Consider the following 20,736-nt stretch of genomic DNA (forward strand, 5'->3'; position numbering starts at 1 on the left):
CCCCCCACTCCCCTCCTGCCAGACCCCCCCACCAACTGAATCTGTTAAAATAAATAAATAAATCTTCACACAACTATACATCAGTTAATTATCTGTTTCACTGAGTGGCAGATTGTCTCCACCTTACTTTCTGCCTGCTTGTTTCCACACACACACACACACACACACACACACACACACACACACACACACACACACACACACACACACACACACACACACACACACACACACACACACACACACACACACACACACACACACACACACACACACACACACACACACACACACACACAAAGAGTTCACAGAGCGATACAGAGGGAGGGAGAAAGAGAGAGATGGCAGACTGCCACAATGGCTTTCACTGTGAACTTGTTTAGTCAAAATAACAAGTCGCAGGATTATGAAAGGCTGTAATTAGGTGTTGTCGAATGATCTTGCAAAAGAGTGAGTGAATGCGTGGCGTGCTCCTGACTTACCTTGTTAAAAAGTCCTTAAGGTGAGTTGGCATGTCATTCAGGCAGTAATGCCTTACACCTAGCGGGGGAGTTTTAAGTCATTTTGGCACGTAATTATCAAAGGAACACTTTGTGATAGATGGCAGAGTCAACGACGGAGAGATCAAGACAGCAGGAGGAAAGAGAGAGTGAGACACCCAGTCTGAACCTCTTCATAATTAGAGTATTTATCTGACTTTGATCCAGCGGATAAGAGTTTTCTCATGAATCCTTTTAAAATGTATTAGACCTATTACCTGAGACTCAGCCATGCACCTGTCAAACAAGCTATTCTAATTAGCTGTCAAAGGAAAAACTTATTAAATGCTAACCTTTGGTGATAACAAAGTGCAGAAGTCAAAAGTGTGTGTGCTAAAAGCACAAATAAAGGTCTGGCAATAGGTATTCTAGGTGGTGATAATTAGTTAAGGGCTCTTGAGTATATCACCCATAATCCATGAACACTTTAATTTACCTTAGGTCTTTCAGCAGTATGGGTACATTTTTGTGGAGAACAACAATCAGTGGCTTCATTTTGTTGCAAAAACGTTAGCAGTATTCTTTATGGGATATGAGGAAATCCATTTTTGATGAGCTACAAAGTCTTCAGGCTCAGTCAGAAAGTGGCACAGCAAAATTCATCATATTTCTCGAAGTAACTGTTTTCAGGTTGACATGGTACTCACTACTGTTGTAGTATCATATGTCTCCTAAAAGAAAGTTTTCATTTTGGCTGATGTTTACTTTAAACAGCTATTCAAGCATTCAAGCTACCCAAGCATGCCTCACGGCTAAACGTCTAGTTTGTTTGACCAGTGTGAGTACAACTGTACCGGCCCAGGCATGGCACGCTTGCCAGCCATGGCCCGATTGAGAGAGGTGGCTTTTGTAAAGCACAGATGCATGGTACGAATAGACAGTGGGAGATCCCCCTAAGTTGACTGTTGAATTTTACTGTTTCAGAACATGAAACACTGCCATCAGCCTGTCCATGCAATTTTTATAATGTGATTTAATTTAATTTAAGTCCTGCTTTGTGAAACATGACACATTTAAAAAACAACTGTGGTGAATTGTTAAAAGTCAGTTTTTTTTAAATGAGGCAAATAAAGTTGTCAGGTGTTTCATACTGTAGGAGCATAACCTCCCTTCACAAATTGTTAAATTTAACATTTGTGTAACAGTCAAACTTGCGAAAGTTATCCAACGTAAATTTATGCAGCCCGTGTGAACCTAACATGCGCCAGAGGAAGTTAAACACCGTTTTTGCCCGAATATAATTTGAAAAAAAGACTTTCTCTGAGATGATATTAAATCCTGTAAATCCCACATTTTAGTAGCTTGTCTATCAGTCACAAAGGAACACATTCCCCTTTTAGGCTCTTGGGAGTGGTCAAAACTATTTTCTAAAGCAATTAGCATTTTTCATAGTGTTGTGTCTTTACGAGCTACTCATCACCTTTGACAGCTGTATTTCTTGGCTGCTTGACACATGATTCAAACATCAACAGATGCTTTAACTTGTTCTCACTCGTCATGAATTTCCTTCATCCGTGGCAGCAAAACACGTTACTCAAGTTTTCAGAGACTCCTCGAGGTTAAGCCAATTTTCTCTTTAAGACACTTTACAGTTGAATACACTTGCTAGCTTAGCAATATTAGGGCTACAACCCATAATGCAATACATAACCCATTTTCTGTAGGTGCCAGTGCTAACCCAGAACTCTCTCATGTATATATATACACACACACACAGCTTCCTCCAGTTTGGACAATATGGCTCTCTAGTCTCTCAAAGGTCAGCACTGTCAAGACTGTTTGCTATTGGCCAATAGCGCACATTTGCATGTCAAATTGCCATGTCAAAGTCCACCACAGCAGATTTACTGTGCCCCTGTAAGTGTATCTTTGGATTGAGGGAATTCCAGATAAATGAACAGATTTTTCAGCAAAATGTTACAGTTTTAATAGCTGGTGTGATCAGAACATTAAAAAAATAAAACAACTCTTGAAAGACCTGTAACTCCCTCAAGTTCTCTTTTATAAGAGAACAAATTTTAGAAAAAAAGGATTGAAGATGACTCTTCAAAATGAACTTCTACATCTCTATGCTATGATATACCCATCCCCTCTCACAGTGCAAAGCAATCATTGAACTGCTGCCATACAGAGGAAAGGGCAAAATGATACGACTCAAAAGTGGTAGCCAAATCTGTTCTGTATATATGCATGGCATTCCTGTTTAGAGGATGTGTAAATAGAGGACAGAGGAAAGTTCAAACACAGAGACCTGTGCAACCTTTCACTCTCTGATCTGCAACTTTTTCACTACAAATGCAAGGCAGTGGGAAACATGAAATATTAACAGTTAGGACAAAATGTAAAATGACAGCAGAGAAGGAACTATTTGAATGTCTTACAGTAAAAATTAGGCCCACAATAATAATAATATACTGTACATAATAATAAATAAATAAATAGAAAAAAATATTAAAACCTCCCCTAGTATTCATCCCTTAAAGCTGCCCTATTATGGTAGTTTTCAGTGTCATATTTGTATTTTTCAGGTCAGCTACATGGGTTTACATGCTTTGAGCTTAAAAAACAAACATTATATTTCTCATATTGTCCAATGCTGCAAAATAATATGTGTCTAAATACATCTAAATGCAAACACTTAATTATTTAAGACTTTGGTATTGTTTAACATGACTATAAAACATTATGACAACATATTCATACAGATTTAGCTATTTTATCACATGAATGCTTTCTACAGTATAATACAGTGTAAAAATGCTTTCCATCTCCTTTTTCTTTCCCTTCCTTTTCTGTCTCCTTTTCAAACAGATTTCAACATAAATCCTCCATGCTGTTCAGAGGAAATAGAAATTTACTGTCAGGATTTACTTAAAATTAAATACAACAAAGACATTTCTGGGAACATTCCTTTAACAATGCAGGATAAATGCCAGGCAACATAGAAAACACAATGCATTACACACTCGCGCCAAGGGAAAAACACTTTTTTTTCTTCATCCAAGTCATATTTATTTTATTAGGTGTATTCTCTATAGGCTTCATGGTGGCAGGATAGCCATGCGCTCAGACACTCACCCACATACACACTTATGGCAGGACTCCAGATGTCCACTGGTGCATGTAGTGATTCAATTTTTTTTTTCCTTTTGGAGTTTTTCTTTCGTCCAAGGGAAGATAACAAACACCAGCATCCAGACATAATTAGTATTGGAGAAGGCACAAAGAGTTGCTCCTAATGACTACAAACATCTATGTGGTTGACTTTTGTGTATGTAATTGAAAGGGGGTAAAAATCAATACCATTCAATAAAAACTAATTGTGAGAGGTGAGAGTGGAGAGCTGTTAGGCATCTATTAGGAAAGGCAATAGCAAAACACTATGAAGATTCTTCAGTCAGTTAGAAAAGCGCTCTGAGCGCAAATTTGTGTGAAACTGTGCGTGAAACATGGATGAATAAAATACCCATAATTCTTCTATTATTTAGTAACTTTCAGGCAACTTGGAGTGATGGGAAGCAGATGGAAAACAATGGGGGAGAGAGAGGCATTGTCTAGGAATGTGTGCTGTTTGTGGTCTTGCAGAGTGTTTGATAAAAGAAAATGTTTTAACTTTTCTAAGTCTTCTTTTTGGAATTTAACCCTTAAGTGCATGGGCGTCTTGCCAAAATTCCTACATGCCTTGAGATGTGAGTGACCCATTACTTACTGTATATAATATTTTAGTTTAATTCACAATTGCTAAAACCCATTTATAAAATAATTGACTCTTTGGCAACACTAAACACATTTTCACTCACTAAAACACATTTTGCAAAATGGTAAACACAGATGGCAGAAGTTGAACACAACTACAACAAAATCGTTTGTTTCAACACGACTAGATTGACCATTCACAATTCAATGGAATATAAGTCAGTTCAGACTGCACTGCAGTCAAATGTTAATACCAACAATGATACTTGTACGTGTAAATGTTGGGAGGGAAGGGAAAAGAGGAGGATGAGAACAGCAATTTCAGTTACAATTCAAGCAACTGTGATGGACAATGTTCTTGTTCATGGAATAGCAATGAGGTAAGCAGGACAAAGAGTGGCAGTGGAAGGTCTATGACAAAAACCCTATTCCCGGGAATGGAGTTTTCTCAAGGTTGGATCCTGCACCAGAAGGTTTCTCCTTGCAAGGGAGATCATTGCCTGTGATATGAACTGTGGCCTACAACGACAAATCCCCTGTTCGTATTACTGTATTACTTGCAGCAAGGCCTACTTACAATAGTTACTCACAAATGTTTTGTAGGTTTTAAATTTTTACAAGTAAAAACAGTTTCATACCATAGATAATAGAAATGTGTTTCTGTATCTACATGCTCTGTTGTAGTTTTTTTTTGCATTTTCTGATATGGTCTGTAATGACTGCTTAGTAATGTTTATATACTGACTGGCTGTGTGTATGATCTGAAAGCATTGTTTGATTTTGAGCACAGATAAATATGGTTCTGAGGCGATTTGATTTTGCCAGAAGAGTGAGAGGTTTTGTGAATGTACTTTGAAGAGTTGGTTTAGTGTTTACAGTTTTGAGAAAAGGCTGAAAGGTATATATATAAAAAAAAAAGTCTCAGCAATTGTGAAACACTGACACACAATAATTGTCAAAAATTGGCTTGTAGGATTTCAGAAAATACAAACAGCATATAATGAAAAACAATTAAACACAATTTCTAAATAAATTACTCACTATTTCTCTGTTTTTCTTTAAGCACAGACAAGATCAACGTAAATTTGCATTTGACTCTTAAATTCATTTAAATAATAAAGTGGACGACTAGAAAGTAAGTTAAAGGAAAATAATAAAACATCAAACATAGTGTCTATATTACACAGTAATATGGTTTGAAATTAAAAACACACCTCTAGCAGTCACTGTGTTTGAAAGCAGTTCTGACCTACAAACCTATAAATCCTGCAACATATCACACATTTACTGAAGTGATTATGCCTATGCAGACTGAATAAACAGGATATTGATGGCGTCAAAGTCAAACACTCAGGATAGATACTGGTTACAGACATCTGCCAAGTTCACAGGGGTGCATGTTTACACTGTGAATTGCAGCCTGGAGTAACAAAGGGCAAGAGCTGACAAGCAAACTACTATAATACGTTTCTCTCGTGGAAAGGGAACCCTAAATCATGTGATACAACTCTTATCAGGTGGCAAATTACAGCCCACATAAAACTTAACATTGTACACATTTTCAGAGACACTGTACTGTCAGCACTTTGGTTTCAGAGGTCTGGTCTCTGCTACACTTCAAACATCACCTGTGGTCCTGTACACACATACAGACGCACACACATGCTCACAATTACACAGAGATTATGGAAAGGCCACAGCACAACAACCGCAGCCAGTTCACACTCACATACAGACATGCACACAGAAAATGTCAGTTGGCCGTGGTCGTTGGCAGTGGCCTTGCTATAATCTCTCTCTAATTATATACACAGCCAGGCTTACTGTTTCAATGCAGAGACCTGAGAAAATACAACCTACTAATCTTATTTGCACACAGTTACAATAACCCTGCTGGGTGAAGAGAGAGGAGAGGAGAGGAGAGGAGAGGGGAGGAGAGGAGAGGAGAGGAGAGGAGAGGAGAGGAGAGGAGAGAAAATTATAGAAGAGATTAAGAGAGTAGAGAAGGATTTTATTTCACCCTTTTATATACACATGTTTAAATATTTATTATAGCAATATAATACAGTTATATTACAATGTATTCACATTCATTCCATGTGTTTCTGTATGTTTTTACCCTTCACATATCAACCTTAACCTTGCTGATTTTCTCTCTTTTCTTGTATCTCTTAACTGATGCAGTCCCAACTTGAAATATCACAATACTTGTAACCCCTTCCTCTCCTGCCCTACTTCTAAACAATGTCAATGACAATATTTCCATCTCGACCCTCCTCTCTCTGACTGTGTATATAGTCTATATGGAGAATGGCTGAGTCTTTCCACTTGGATGCCCTGTGATAGAATATATTCCCCTCGCCAAAGGAGGTGCGATGCAGACAGGGTGTCTCACACAGACACACACACAGGCCTACACAGCTACACACACTATGTAAATAATGCATGTGTCTTAAAGGGTTTCACCCCACCACAGCTGGCCCACTTCAATTAGAACACTTTGCACTCATCTTTTCCCTCCTTTCTCATGTGCCCTTTCTCTCCATTTCCACGCTTTTCTACTGTTTGCACAGAAAATTCCACATACAGTAAAATTGATTTTGCATATCAGCTATTCATTATACAGTTTCTAAATTAGCATGATTTTGCCATATTGAGATGCATGCAGTAACAGAATAACATTCTGTCACACAACCGTCTCCCTTTTCATCACAAATGTATGCATGTCACAACCTCAGCTTAAAGGTACTGTGAGTAACATTTACATGTATTCATCGTTTTTTATTGGCAATGGGTAAACTGGTTGTTACGTAGCCTAACTTAAAAATTCAGACCTTCACTGACTTTCTTGCTTGTCTATAACAGCCTGTGGACCAGTGCTGTTTCCAGGACATTTTGACTGGGGTGGCCAAGGAGGGACACAGAGCCAGAGTGGGGTGGCCATGGCAAAGCAAACCCGAATGTATGGCATGTGATATGCGTTATTAACAAATGCAGAGATGATTCAGAATTGAAAAAAAAAAATCATGTTAGAATCCATTGTAATGTATGTAGACCTAGTTGACACAACATAGAACAGCACTAACATGCATTTACCATACTATTCACTATTTTCTATTCCACTTTAACCTAACACAGTATGAATGTTTACAATAGCTATGGCAACAACAACAAGCTAGTATTTCAACAACAATAAGCCATAAAGACAGAATTCGGCACTTTTAAACAAAACCATTAAACAACTACCAACAGTCATACCCCTCAGGACCTTAATGTGTTGTTACAAGTTAAAATATTAAATAAGAAGCATAACTCTCTCTCTGACACAGCACCGTTCTTATAGCTGCAATTACTGTGGAAATGGCAACTCCCGGTCGGACTATATGAAAAAAGTTATTTTTTCCTTTTTGATTTTTAGTGATTTAAATTTTTATTATCATAATACACGGACCCAAAAGACACACGGACAGTTAAACAAAACACAGGAGGAGAAAAATAAAACATTAAAAAACTCTTTCTGACATTGAATCTAATAAATTTTCAACTTGTTCTTGTAGATTGGCTAGTTTTTAATCTTGTAAATCTGCAACTTAATTTTCTTGTAGATTTGTCACTTTAATCTCATAAATCTGCAACATTTGTCTTGAAATATTACCCCCCTCCCCTGGGTCCTAATTATTATTTTTTTCATACTTAGCCCTAATACGCCGTCGTTAACACAGTCATCGAGAAGCCTTGATTATTTTATTATTATTTATCAGTAAATATGTTCAGGATAAGCTATACATTTGATCTGTTTCCAGTTGAGTAAAGCCCTGATCACTTACCACTCATCACTTATCATTTAGCTTTGATATACAGTTCATATACATCCACAGCTACTTTTATCTAATCAAACAGTCATAATGTGCAAATAATAACATTATATCCATAGTGATAGCCAAGGTGTGTCTTTGTTGTTACAAGTGTCTCTTAAAAATATTGTAACAGACTGTGGTAACTGTTTATGTTAATTTTCAAATGTTTAGAGAGTCACTGTTCAGGGTTAAACATGGATATTTCCTTAATATATCCATATATATATTTTTAAGCTAGGTTTTCTAGCAGAGGCACAGCATGTGTGGACTCCTCTAAAAATACTAGAGGAAACACTGATCTATCGTGGATTTAGGTGGCTGATGTTAGCTTGCTTGATAATATGCTACTGCAACTTAATTGCTAGCTAACTGCCGTGGCAAAATGCCTACCTTGAGTGTATAACGTCAGCCTAATCAATACGAAAGAAAACAAAAAGCATCAGTTAACCCATCCTTTCTCCCAGGGCTGATCTGGTCGACTCTCTGCTTGCAAATTACATTATCAGCTAACGTTATTAAGCAAGCAACGTCTAAGCCATGCGGTGTAGCTCAGTAACAGTTAGCTGCTTGCTTACTAACGTTAGCTCACCGAGAGCTAAGCTGGCTGTGGCTTGGCTGCCACATGAATCTGTCGTTGTTTGCTTTCAGGTGCTGGCTGATTATGCTCAATCTCACATTTTTTTAACTGGTAGGCCTACTTGCTTGCAGCCATGGAGTGTGTGATCAAGCTGGCATGAGCAACAGAATGTTGACTGCAGTTCACTAATGGTCGTCTGTGTTGCTCATAAGAAGATTTTTTTGGAAAGTTACCAAGCCTCCACCATAGCAACTTCCTGGTTGATCCAATAAGGAGGAGCCAACAATTGCAGGTGAACAGGGCAGGTTTCATAATAGAGCAATTTTTCATTGACCCCCATGTTAAATAGACACAGCATAATTAAACCTATTTAAGGTCTGGTACAAAAAAAATCAACAACATTCTATTCTGCATGTTTAGGTCATATCCCCATGTCAGCATGGGGATATGACCGATTTAGGAACCCAATGTGTAAGCTCTGTTAGGCTAATTAAATAGCCACACTTGCACCATGACTTGTAATATAGCCTGTTGTTGATGACACATACACTAGATGCTAATCTGGAGCACAGGGAGGATTCGGGCTGTGAGGGTCTGTGTTTTACAGTCTATGGGCAAGGTACTGTGTTGAATAACAGATTAAATCATATATCATAAAAGCTGGCTGCCTACACTTAACTCCTGGAGCCGGTTTGTTGAACACAAGAGACTAAAACGGGAGTGCCTGGACTGGACTCTGCTAGAGATTAACCTCCAGTGTTAGTCTCTACCCTCTGAAAAATCCTTTTCCCTTTACAACAGTTTTTAAAAAATGACTCCCCACCCCGGAAAAATCTCAACATTGACTGCAACTCCCATTATCTAGTAGCGTGTTCTGTTAGTCTAGCTCCCGGGCAGTGGTGCTAATGTGGCTAATTCAGTATACGTCAGCCAGATGGACATATCTCCCTCCCCCCCAATGTCACATCGATGGCCTTTTTTGGTAAGAGGAAAAAAAGTATGACTCACAAAGGCGAATATGATTGGATCAAGTTGAGAGAATGGACCTTGACAGTGAACCTTTTATAAGGTAAACATAGAAAACATTTGCACAAACTGTACTGCCTTCTGACTTATTGTTTCTGAAACACCTGTTTGATCTTCTGTGCAACATGTTAAACTGTGTCACAGTCTCTTGCTGTGGTGCTTAATTTCCTTTTCACCTGTCAAGGTGATTTAGCATTGAATTTCAAGTCCACTATGTGTTTTCCTCTCTCTATTTCTGTCTCCTGATCTTTTAAATTTAGTAGAGGCCTTGTGTGACCAATGCTGCTCAACCTTACCACTCTCTTTGACTGCCCCCACCTTCCTCCCGCTTTACTTCCACTCACCATAAGTGGAGGCCCTGGCCTGGTCTAGTCTCCTCCAAACACATCTAATTACCCCAATGCCAAGCATTTCCCATCCATCACATTATCTTTCAGAGACGAGGTATTAGCGTTCCTCGTCCCGTCAGCCAATTACCTGCTGCCTTCTGCTTGAGTCACCTGCATTGCAAATGTGACCTTTCCTTAGAGGGCTGATTGCATGTTTCCTAGAGTGTGTGAGAGAACGCAGGGTTTTGAAGTGTGTGTGTGTGTGTGTGTGTGTGTGTGTGTGTGTGTGTGTGTGTGTGTGTGTGTGTGTGTGTGTGTGTGTGTGTGTGTGTGTGTGTGTGTGTGTGAGAGAGAGAGAGAGAGAGAGAGAGAGGGGGCACGTGATCTCCGAAAGGGTGTGTTAAGAGAATGAAAATGTGTAGGTGCATGCGTCTGTGTGTGTGTCTGCAAGCATGCAAGTGTTCATACATATTGTCTACAAATCTGCATATACTGTATTTGTGTGTGTTATATGTATCTATGAAATGCAGATTAACTGTGTGCGTGTGAAATGTCTGAAGATCCTGTGTGTTTGTGTGTGTTTGTGTGTGCGTGCGGGTGCATGTTCGTGTTCGTGTGACTGGGCAGGGGCAGTGAGCAAACCCTCTCTGACACCCTTCTAACCCCCCCCCCTCACCCTCTCTCATGTGACGGGCTGTCGTGAATGTTAATGTTCTGTGATGGCTGTGGAGCAAATAAGTGTTTCTGACACAGTACAGGCTCCCATTACAGGAGCAGGCCAAATGGGCTCGCTAGTGCCTTAATGAGCAGGCAGGTCAGTCAGCCGCAGCCACTGTACCAGTCCGACATACTGCTTATGCAGGAACGAATCTCAGCACCAGACCAAGGGAAAAACGAACTTATGCTGTGATCTCCTCCCAAAACTGTTGGCTTACATAGAAGCTGTAAAAGTGTACTTGTTTTACTATTACAATCCTAAAAGCTACCAACAAACTGACACTTCTCTGAGTAAGGATGTTTTCAGTTGCTACAAAGTCTGAATTTCAAATAATTTAATGTAAATCGAATCTTTATTCAAATACATGTTTGTGCCATCACCCATAAAACAAAGTCACTGCAGAGCCGAGAATATGTGGCTCTTTCTTAAATATAATTATTTTCTGTGTTGCTGGTGTAACATTAGTTAAAGTCAACTAGTTCAATAATGGTGCTGCTGCATATAACAAATCAAATCACTGTTACAACTTATCCATAGATATAATATCCAAATAGACTTTTATGCATTCATTGTTAAATAGATGATAGACTGTATAGCAATTTCTTTTAAACTATTCTAAAATTAGTAATCACTAACTTTGGTTGCATTTGAATTTTTTAATTTCCAATAGGCTAGTTTGGTAACACTTTCTATGAAGACATCTATAGTGCATTATGAGGGCATTCACAGTGAATTATATACTATTTATAATGCAAAATATATAATGTGGTCTGCACTATATCAGCAGTCATAAAACCTCATGAATGTGACTTATAATGAATTGTAAGTTGTCTTATGAATGCTCCTAGAAACTAAAGGTTTACTGATGAGACCTATAATACATTACGAGCACATATACTTACCCATAAATACCTCAACATCAGCTGTAGTGAGGACTAGCTGTGTGTATGTGCTATAATAATTCATTACATCATTGTATTTCTTAAGTACAGTGAAGAACATAATGCTTCTAATGCATGCTTCATTATAATGGTTTATTGTTGGTGGGTGTAATGCAGATTTGCAAATTTTTAAATGAATATTTGCTGCATCATAAGTGATTATTATGTAAAACAGCAATAAACAATGAATCATGCAAATGATTATGTAAAATTATACAACTCACTATTTTCATCCCATAGTGAAAAAGAAGGTTGACAAAATGTATTATACCTTTTCTTACTTTACATATATCATATAGCTTTTATAACTTAAAGCCTAATCTCTAAAGAGCACCTGAACTTATAATTCATTATTAATCACATCTATAATGTTTTCTGACAGTTGATATTGTGCATCAGAAAGCATTATGTCCTGTGTGATGTCATGAAGCATAATAAATGCATTATATTATATCCATAATTTACTATGGATGCGGTCTTCATAGTAAGTGTCACCTTTAGAAAGAAAGTTAGACCCTTAGGCATTAGTGGCAGTTAGCACATCTCTACAACTGTGTTGTTGTAAAGTGTGCAACAAACGTCACAAAACATGTCAATTTTCATTTTTCTTCTGTATCACGATGACCAACAACATTGACACATACAGAAAGTTTTTGCAGGAGTTATATGGAACTGAGATTGACACTCATGCATTTTGATGCTGAGGTAATTTTGAGTGGGTAAATGTCACATGTCAAATATAGTACAAAAACATAAATTGGTAACGCCTGCAAAATATTCCACTGAATGGCAAACCAAGGGCCTTGTCCATCGTAAAGTCCCAGTTAGCCTGACAGCCTATGGACACTGTAAACTCAGTCACAGCCAGTCCAGTGCAGCTACAAGCCTGTGAACAAAGAAGCTGTCTCTCCCTTCTCCCTCTGGATTGTCAAGAGAAAGAACAGCTTGTAGGCTGAGTCAAACAGTTATTTTTGAAAAAAAAAAATGGAGAACACATCGCTTGGCTGACTCATCATAATTTAAAGGGAAAATGAATCCCCCTTCTTCCACCTGAGGAGAGGATAGATAGAAAGGAAAGCTGAGAGGAAGGGGATATAAGGGTAAAGACAGTGAAGCTGGAAGGCGGATATTAGGCTTGATTGAGACGCATGGCAGATGGAGAATCACCTAGCGCGTCAGAGCACATCCTCACAGTTGGTCAGGCTGTCTCTCAAAACTCTCCAAATAGTCTAAAATCGACCTGTTGGAGTTACTGAGTCGTCACACTACATGTTGTAGCCCAGGAGCAATGGGCCCGCAAAGGTGTCTCTTTTCCTCTCTCTGCGGGACTTGTTAGCGGTGCTATTTTGGAACCTCTCTGCCTTCATTCCCCCTGCTGCAATATACATTGAGGTGTACCACATACTTTTTAAATTCTAGTTCTTGGTCAAAAGCAATCCAGGGGAAATTGTTGGATTTTATATCTAAAATTGTAAATGTTGTCTCTCATGGGCAGCACTAGCTTTCATGCAAGTTTTGACATCTTTGACCTGTATATTCAATTTTGAATCAAATGCCTGGTTTCTCTACAATAGTGTTGCACATGTGCTTTGTAAATGCAACATTACAGCAAAAGTAACGTTTAAGGACATCCGCTGGTGATGTGGATATAACTTCCACAAAGACATGCGGCAAAAGATAGAGCCACTGATAGAAGGATGTGGGATGCTTACTGCATACTTAGCCGTATGGCAGAAAGAGAAAGAAGTTTGCTTTCTGGTATACTTTCTGAAAAATACTTTTCATAGGACTGTTAACATTTTTCATTGACAGCGATAATTTCTGCATTACACTGAGGCAGATGACACAGATACCCCATTTTCAGATAATGGAAGTGCCAATGCAGAAACTTTTCCATATAATGAGACTTAAAAGGTCACAGCGGCACTTGAAGGGGAAAACCCTTCACATGCAAACAAGACAGATAAAAGACTGCAGATAATTTACTGAAAACTAATTGGCCAACAGTCAAACAAGACACCCTATTGTTAGACATTAGAGCATGAAAATAATTAAAATGTGAAATGATATTTTTTTTCATTTTCTCAAAAATATATGCATGGCTGCAACCCAATCATCAGACAACGTCGACAATGGACAGTTTGGCAAAACCCTCAATTACATTCAGCATCAAAGTTTATTTTTGTGTGTACGAATAATGCCGTTTTTTTTCCAAACCCATGTTTTCTACAAATTTGTACATGGCAGGGTTGGGGAAGATTGTCGTTATACCCATAAAGTGTACAATGGTTTAGGCTGAGTAACTAAACACTGGTGAACAGTAATGGGTATACATAATAAGCTTCTGAATCATCCAATATGAATGTTATTCTGATACTGGGCTGCACTATTGGCTCATGGGCATACTTAAGCCAACAATTAAACAGTGTCATAGTGTACATACTCATACTGTAGCCAACAATCAATAAAAGCTTAGGCTCCAGCTGTGTGTTTAACTAGAACAGCCATGCTGAACCATAAACATTGTCTGAATCTCATTTCAACTTGCATACAAACAAACTGTGACTGTCCCTACTTCCAACCCCCTGTCTTGGATCACACCCATTTTTAAACTTGGCCTTCATTGTGACCTCAACTACACACCTGTAATGTGTTGTGACTGTGTCTTGCATGGCTGCATGATGCTATCGCTGTGACTAAATCTGTCCACAGACAGTCAGATATATTAACAACTGGCAAATTACTCAAAACCACCTGTGTGTTAATTCGCACTACTGTAGGTGTCTCAAGGACCACATTTTGCCATGATGACCCACACACACACATATATATATACAGTGGAGATCAAAATTAGAAAATATTAATACATTAATACAGATACAATTATACAACACTAATACAGAGAAGTTTTTTTCTGTCCAGAATTTGATAGAATATCATATGTGGATATAACACTTCTGTACTAGCATGTTTTTTTTTTTTTAAATAACCAAGGCACTTCAACAAAAATGTTTTTTGAAAAAAGCAGTGAGCAAAATTAGAGAACACTTTTTTATTTTTAGTTGTTGGTGTAAATCGCACCTGGTTTACTTAATTGTTGGACACACCCTATTTATCTGGCAGCTCTCCTGGTTACTTTGAAAGATGGTGAGCTGCTCTAAGGTGACTGAAACCCTGAAACAGCAGTTTGTCCAGATGAAGGCCAAAGGGATGACCCACTCAGCCATCAGAGAGAGGTTGGACGTTCCAAGTCTATGATTTCAAGAATATTGAAACTTTACAAGGACACAGATTCATTTAAGTCACTCACAAAACCCAATCCACGTAAAACAAGTGAATGAGAGGACAGGATTTGTTTAAGACAATTTGGACTGAAAGCCCACTCTGCAGTGACCAAACCTCTGATCAGCAGAAAGAATAAAAAGGCGAGACCTGCCTTTGCTGAGGAGCAGGTTGTGTGGACAGAGGGAACTGGTCCAGAGTGACTTCAGTAATGAGAGTACGCTCATGTCATTTGGGTCTGATGGGAAACATTATGTTTGGTGTAGGACTGGGGAAAGACTGAACCCAAATTGTATAAAGGAGTCAGTTAAATTTGGAGGAGGAAGTGTCATGGTTTGGGTGAATGCAAATTTTTATGTGAACCTCCACTGGCAACATGCAATTACCTTCACTGCAATTGTCTCCTAATCAGCCTGCAATTTCCATGCAAGACAATGCCCCCTGTCACACTGTAAAACAGATTAAGCAGTTCCTTGAAGCTAAGAATATTGAAACAAGGATATGTTCAGCTCTCTATTCCAGAATCTCTGGAATAACCTTCGCAACAAAGTAATGTCTAAGAAACCCACTACAGTTACTGAACTTTGGAAAAGACTGCAAGAAGAATGGACCAAGATCAAACAATAGCAGTGTGAGAAACTAGTGATGTCCTGCGGGCGCAGATGTGCTGAAGTCATTCAAACCAAGGGCCTCTACACTTCCTGTTCATTTTTTAATCCTATAGCCCAAAGAAAACACTGTCTAAATCTTCTCTTCTGACACAATGGTTACTGTTCTCTAATTTTGCTCACTGTGTTTCTTTTTTTTTCACAAAAAAAGTTTTTTGTTGAAGTTCCTTGGTTATTCAAAATAAAACATGCTAGTACAGCAGTGGTATAGCCACAGCTAATATTCTATCAAATTCTGGACAGAAAAAAATAAAAAAAAATTCATAATAATAAATATATATACAATGCTTTCCACAGTTAAACACCCACCCAGCATTTAAAAAAAAAAAACGTTTAGGTCCAGAGAAACTGGAGGGCCTCATTTGTATGTTGTGTTGGTCCTCCTGAACACAATGGAAAATGGAAGCAAAGGTCAGTGTTAAGTCTCCCCTGGCTTTTGTTCTTTAAAACAACAATATTGTATTGATCTGTCTTGAATGATAAACACAAATGTGTTCGTAAAACACAGTCTCTTTTGACCTTTAGCAATTACTTCAACATGGCTTTAGCAGTACTGCAGATGGGGAAAAAAAGCAATGTCCATCTCATTTTCTCTCCTTTTTTGTTTTGTGTGTAACTATACCTACATATTTTTCAAGTACAGCTGGCTAACGATAGATGATTTAATTTTTGCAGATGCTGCTCTTTACAATGCAATCACATTAAACACATAATCCTGTGATATTGCAATGTAGACTTACATCTGATTCACAAGTAACTCTTAGTGCTACAAGATCTGACTCAGCATTACTGCTTCATCCATATGCGAATACCTAATAGCTAAATAAACGCTATTATGATTCTGACCTTTGATTACTTGCTAGTGGGTATTTTACCCAACCACGTGGTCCTTATTCACTGTTTGTACATATAACTATGAAAAGTAATGCACTACAATTTGTATGTTATACACATATTTATAAATGTAGCAATTAGAGCCAGAGCAATGAAAGGAAATCGGGCGACATGGTATAAAAGGGAGGGTAGTTGATGTAGTGAAGGGGTCCCAAAACACAGTACTTTCACTTAATGAGAATGTGTTGGCCCAACTGTATGTTCAATAAAATCCCCTGATGGACACTTTGGGTCACTGATTCCTCCATTAAATTAAATAAACCTGCTTGAATATCATCATTATTTGTAATAGTGTGCTACGACTGTAATGCCAGATATCATGGGAGGATGCTGGGATTATACCAGGCTATAATGAAAAATTACAACTCAGCCTCACAAAAACCAGACAGTTAGTCTCAGTTATCTGGTGGTGAGCTTAACTGGGTCTAAGTTGTCTGACAGAGTTGAAGTGTGTTGTGATGGCCCAAGATTAGACCCTCTTGGCCTTTCCTCTGAGTCTAAGAGGGTGTGAGATCACAATCCTGGACTTTTCTTCGGGTACTACAATGACTTGTAAGCATAAGGTAACCAAGTAAGCCAAACTATGAATCTAACTAGTCATTTGTGAGTGCTTTTAGAACCTTTTTAGAACATTTGATTGTGTTTTTATCCATGAAAGTAGAAGTTTTTAATGTCAATATAGTACTTTACTTGTGGATGGCCCTTTTCTATATAGCACACATTCAAAGTTCAGTCAGTGACACTGAGATGGCTGAGATGGTGAAAAGCGATGCCCCTCAGTCTAAAACCTCTTGACCTGCGGAACGACTGCAGGGAGGCGATGATAGAGGCCTGATAGAGGCCAGTCACTGGGGCCTAGAGGCACATCCTGGACATGTCTTTTTTGGCAGCAGGGCTCTGAACCCAGCCACACACACACACACACACACACACACACACACACACACACACACACACACACACACACACACACACACGCAAACACATACATCACACAGACACACACATATACACCACATATCCAAGCAGTTGGAGGAAGAATAAGAGGAGGCACTTCAGATTTTAAAGTAGAGGGTCAAATATTCCACACCTCATCCTGACAGCTGTGGAGGGACGTCCTGGTGGTGGTACTGCAGCCACAAATTCCAAATTTGAACCTGTGTAAAAAGCTCTACTTTGGTCTGCTCTTCTGTACTCAACTTAAATAACTCCTTGGCATATCAGTCTTTAATATATCAATATATTCATCTGATATGATCAGCCATGCCAAGCATTCACATTAACTGACATTTAGATGTAATTCAAACCTCAGGGAGAAAAAATGTTTCTGAAATTATGTGATTACACACCTACAGGCTGTTTTTATTATTGTAGCTCTGTATTTATATTGTTGTTTTGTTTAATTGGAATAAAAGGCCATTCCATTGATTCTAGAAGGGTGTGTTCAGGCCATTGTGCCTTATGTTGTGTGTGTGTGTGTGTGTGTGTGTGCGCACGCATGTGCGTGTGTGTATGGGTGGTCCCTCTGCACTGCTCTTTCTGTGAGGTCATGCTTCATATTTTCATTTAAGCTTTGATCACATTACTGCAATTCTCACCACATTAACGTTAGTCAATGAATAGATTAAATATTTAATTAAGCTCGATGCGTGTGTGCGGCAAGCGTTTGAGTGTGATTCTGTGTGTGTAATGATGTGTAAATATATTTATGGCTCAGGGTCATAGTGGTATTAACCTGACCCAGACTCTCTCTCTCTGGGGAAGCTCTGTGCTGCTGATTGCTCAGTGTTTCAGTCAGCTTCTGAGGGCCTTCTGCTATACACAGAGCCTGTGTGTTTGACAGGATGATTGCTTGAAAAAGAGAAGGAAGTTAAGACGTATCAAAGAGTTCCATAACTTTGAGGATATTGAACCACTGTGGAGGAAAAAAAAGTATCCCAGGATATCTTGAGCTTTTGTATGAATCCCTTGACTCAGTTACATCACAGGAGGACTACATAGTGCGCTCACTTACGTGCTGCTTTTACCAAGCGGGGGGAGGTATTCAGTTAAATGTCCCATCAGTCAGGCATATGCCAAAGGCCTACATCTTATTCAAGTTTTAAACCTCTAATTGGTGACGTTTAAAAGGCATTTAAGAGTGCCCTTTCTTCTCCCTTTTCTCATTTCCCATTTAATGTGTTGTGTCAAAGTCTATTACTTCAGTTGGACGTTTCTGTCCCTTAAGTTGAAAAAGAGGTAAGGGAGGGGGGGGGGGTGTAAGAGAGAGAGGGAAGGAGTGTGTGTGTGGGGGGGGGGGGGGGGGGGGGGGGCATCAGCTGAGGTTTGCCAGGTCGATAAAGCTTTTAGATTTGGAGATGTTTTCAGGGGGAGCCCATTTCCTGCGGCTAAGAGTTGTTAATGGAGCTTAAGGAATTATCTTATGACTGTTTATTTCAGCCTGGACTCCTGCTCCTGTGTCGGAGTGGCTGAATATGCTGCTGTCAAACCCGCTTAATGAAAAGTAACGCGTCGCTGATTACAATTTTATTTGGTCTCTATGTAAAAAGCCTCTGTTAATTTACCATCTCGCTCCCTCTGCGTGTTCGAATTTGCCATGGCTGAATGATTAAGTTGTAGCTGGCTTCTCTCTCTCTCTCTCTCTCTCTCTCTCTCTCTCTCTCTCTCTCTCTCTCTCTCTGCTTCTACACTCTACGTCTCTCCCCCCTTACTTCGTGTCTCTTTCCCTCTAATACAAAGCCACTTGGTTCGGAGGTTTAATAAAATCTGTCTTCATGCTAAATTAATTGAATGTCGAGGCTATATTGTTTTATCTGTTGGGCCTTTAACTCTTCTTCTATCAGTGGCTATGAAAAATTAAACACACAATTTTGCATGTAGGCTAATAAACATGCCTACATTAAGGGACATGACAATAAAAATGATACCTATATGAATACATCACTCTGCATGCACCTGTCAGATATCTATTCCCTAACAACATTTAATCCAATTTATTTTGCGGTCGTGCCAACTTTGCTCTATGCTGCAGGCGAGGTTTTCCGAGGTAAAAGAGCTAATAAAAACATGCGCCCTGACTCCAATTTATAGAAAATCCCTTTTGTCCACTATAGCGCTTTCTTCCGTGAGGGGGAAGATCTCAGTCGTTTTGCTTTTCCCATTAAAATTCATCACTGGAGCCCCCATGCCTCACCCCCCCCCCCCCCCCCCCCCCTCTCTCGCAGGACAGACAGAGTCCCCCGAGAGCTCCACTTTCGCCATTACTGTCAAGTACCCTTGGCTCCTTTCTTTTTGCCCTTTTATCTACAACAACTAATTCGAGTTCCTTTGCCCTTTTCACTTTTACCCGACGTGAGTGCCTCCCTTGTAAAGCCCTTTCACTTTTCAGAGGAGGAATCAGCATCCAGGCTGTTTTCTGTTGGGCCCCGTCTCTAGGAAATTGAGGGGTTAGTGTCAAAACGAAAACTCTTCACTTCAAATGATTTCGCAGGGCCTCCGTTTTGAACCCATTAATGGACGTATGGCGAATAACTTACCCTTTTGACAGCTGCATCGTGGACGGTGTTGAGATGTTTCGATAATATTATCAGAGAGCAGAGAGGGTAAATCAATAGCCTGACATGAAATATGACTGTGAACATCCCAATTACAGCCTGTTTAGAGGGAATTAATGAGGCAGATCTTAGATACTGATATTGTTCTGTCTTGAGGGTTGAGCTGGCTCATTTTCTCGCTGTCACTAAATGAGAGTGGATGTTTTTTTTCTGAGAAATAACACATGGGAGATGTTCAATTGCCTCTGTTTTAATGGGCTAAGAATGGCTTGAAGTAATAGAACTGCTTTATTCAACAGTAGATTGCGTCTAAAAAGGCCTCCCCCCTCTCGTGGCCCCGCGTTCTGGCTGCTCTTTACAATGGAATCAGGAGTTGACGCAGTTCTACACAATAATAACATGCAAACACAGACCACGGAATCGCAAGGCCCAGGATCAATATGGGTCCACTGTGTTTCAGCACCTTGGACAGCAACATCAATCAGCATCACAAGCGCTCCGCAGAAACCGACTGCTTTTATTTTCAGTGAACAAAGTTGAGACGCTCTCATCCACTTCCTAAGAGAGCTGTGCATTTGTGAGACTTTTTTTTCTTTTAATAGTGATACTCAACTGCTGAGATCTAAATAATATTCAATTACATTTGCATGCGCAT

Source organism: Echiichthys vipera, assembly GCF_963691815.1.
Source record: "Echiichthys vipera genome assembly, chromosome: 8".
NCBI classification, from domain to species: domain Eukaryota; kingdom Metazoa; phylum Chordata; class Actinopteri; order Perciformes; family Trachinidae; genus Echiichthys; species Echiichthys vipera.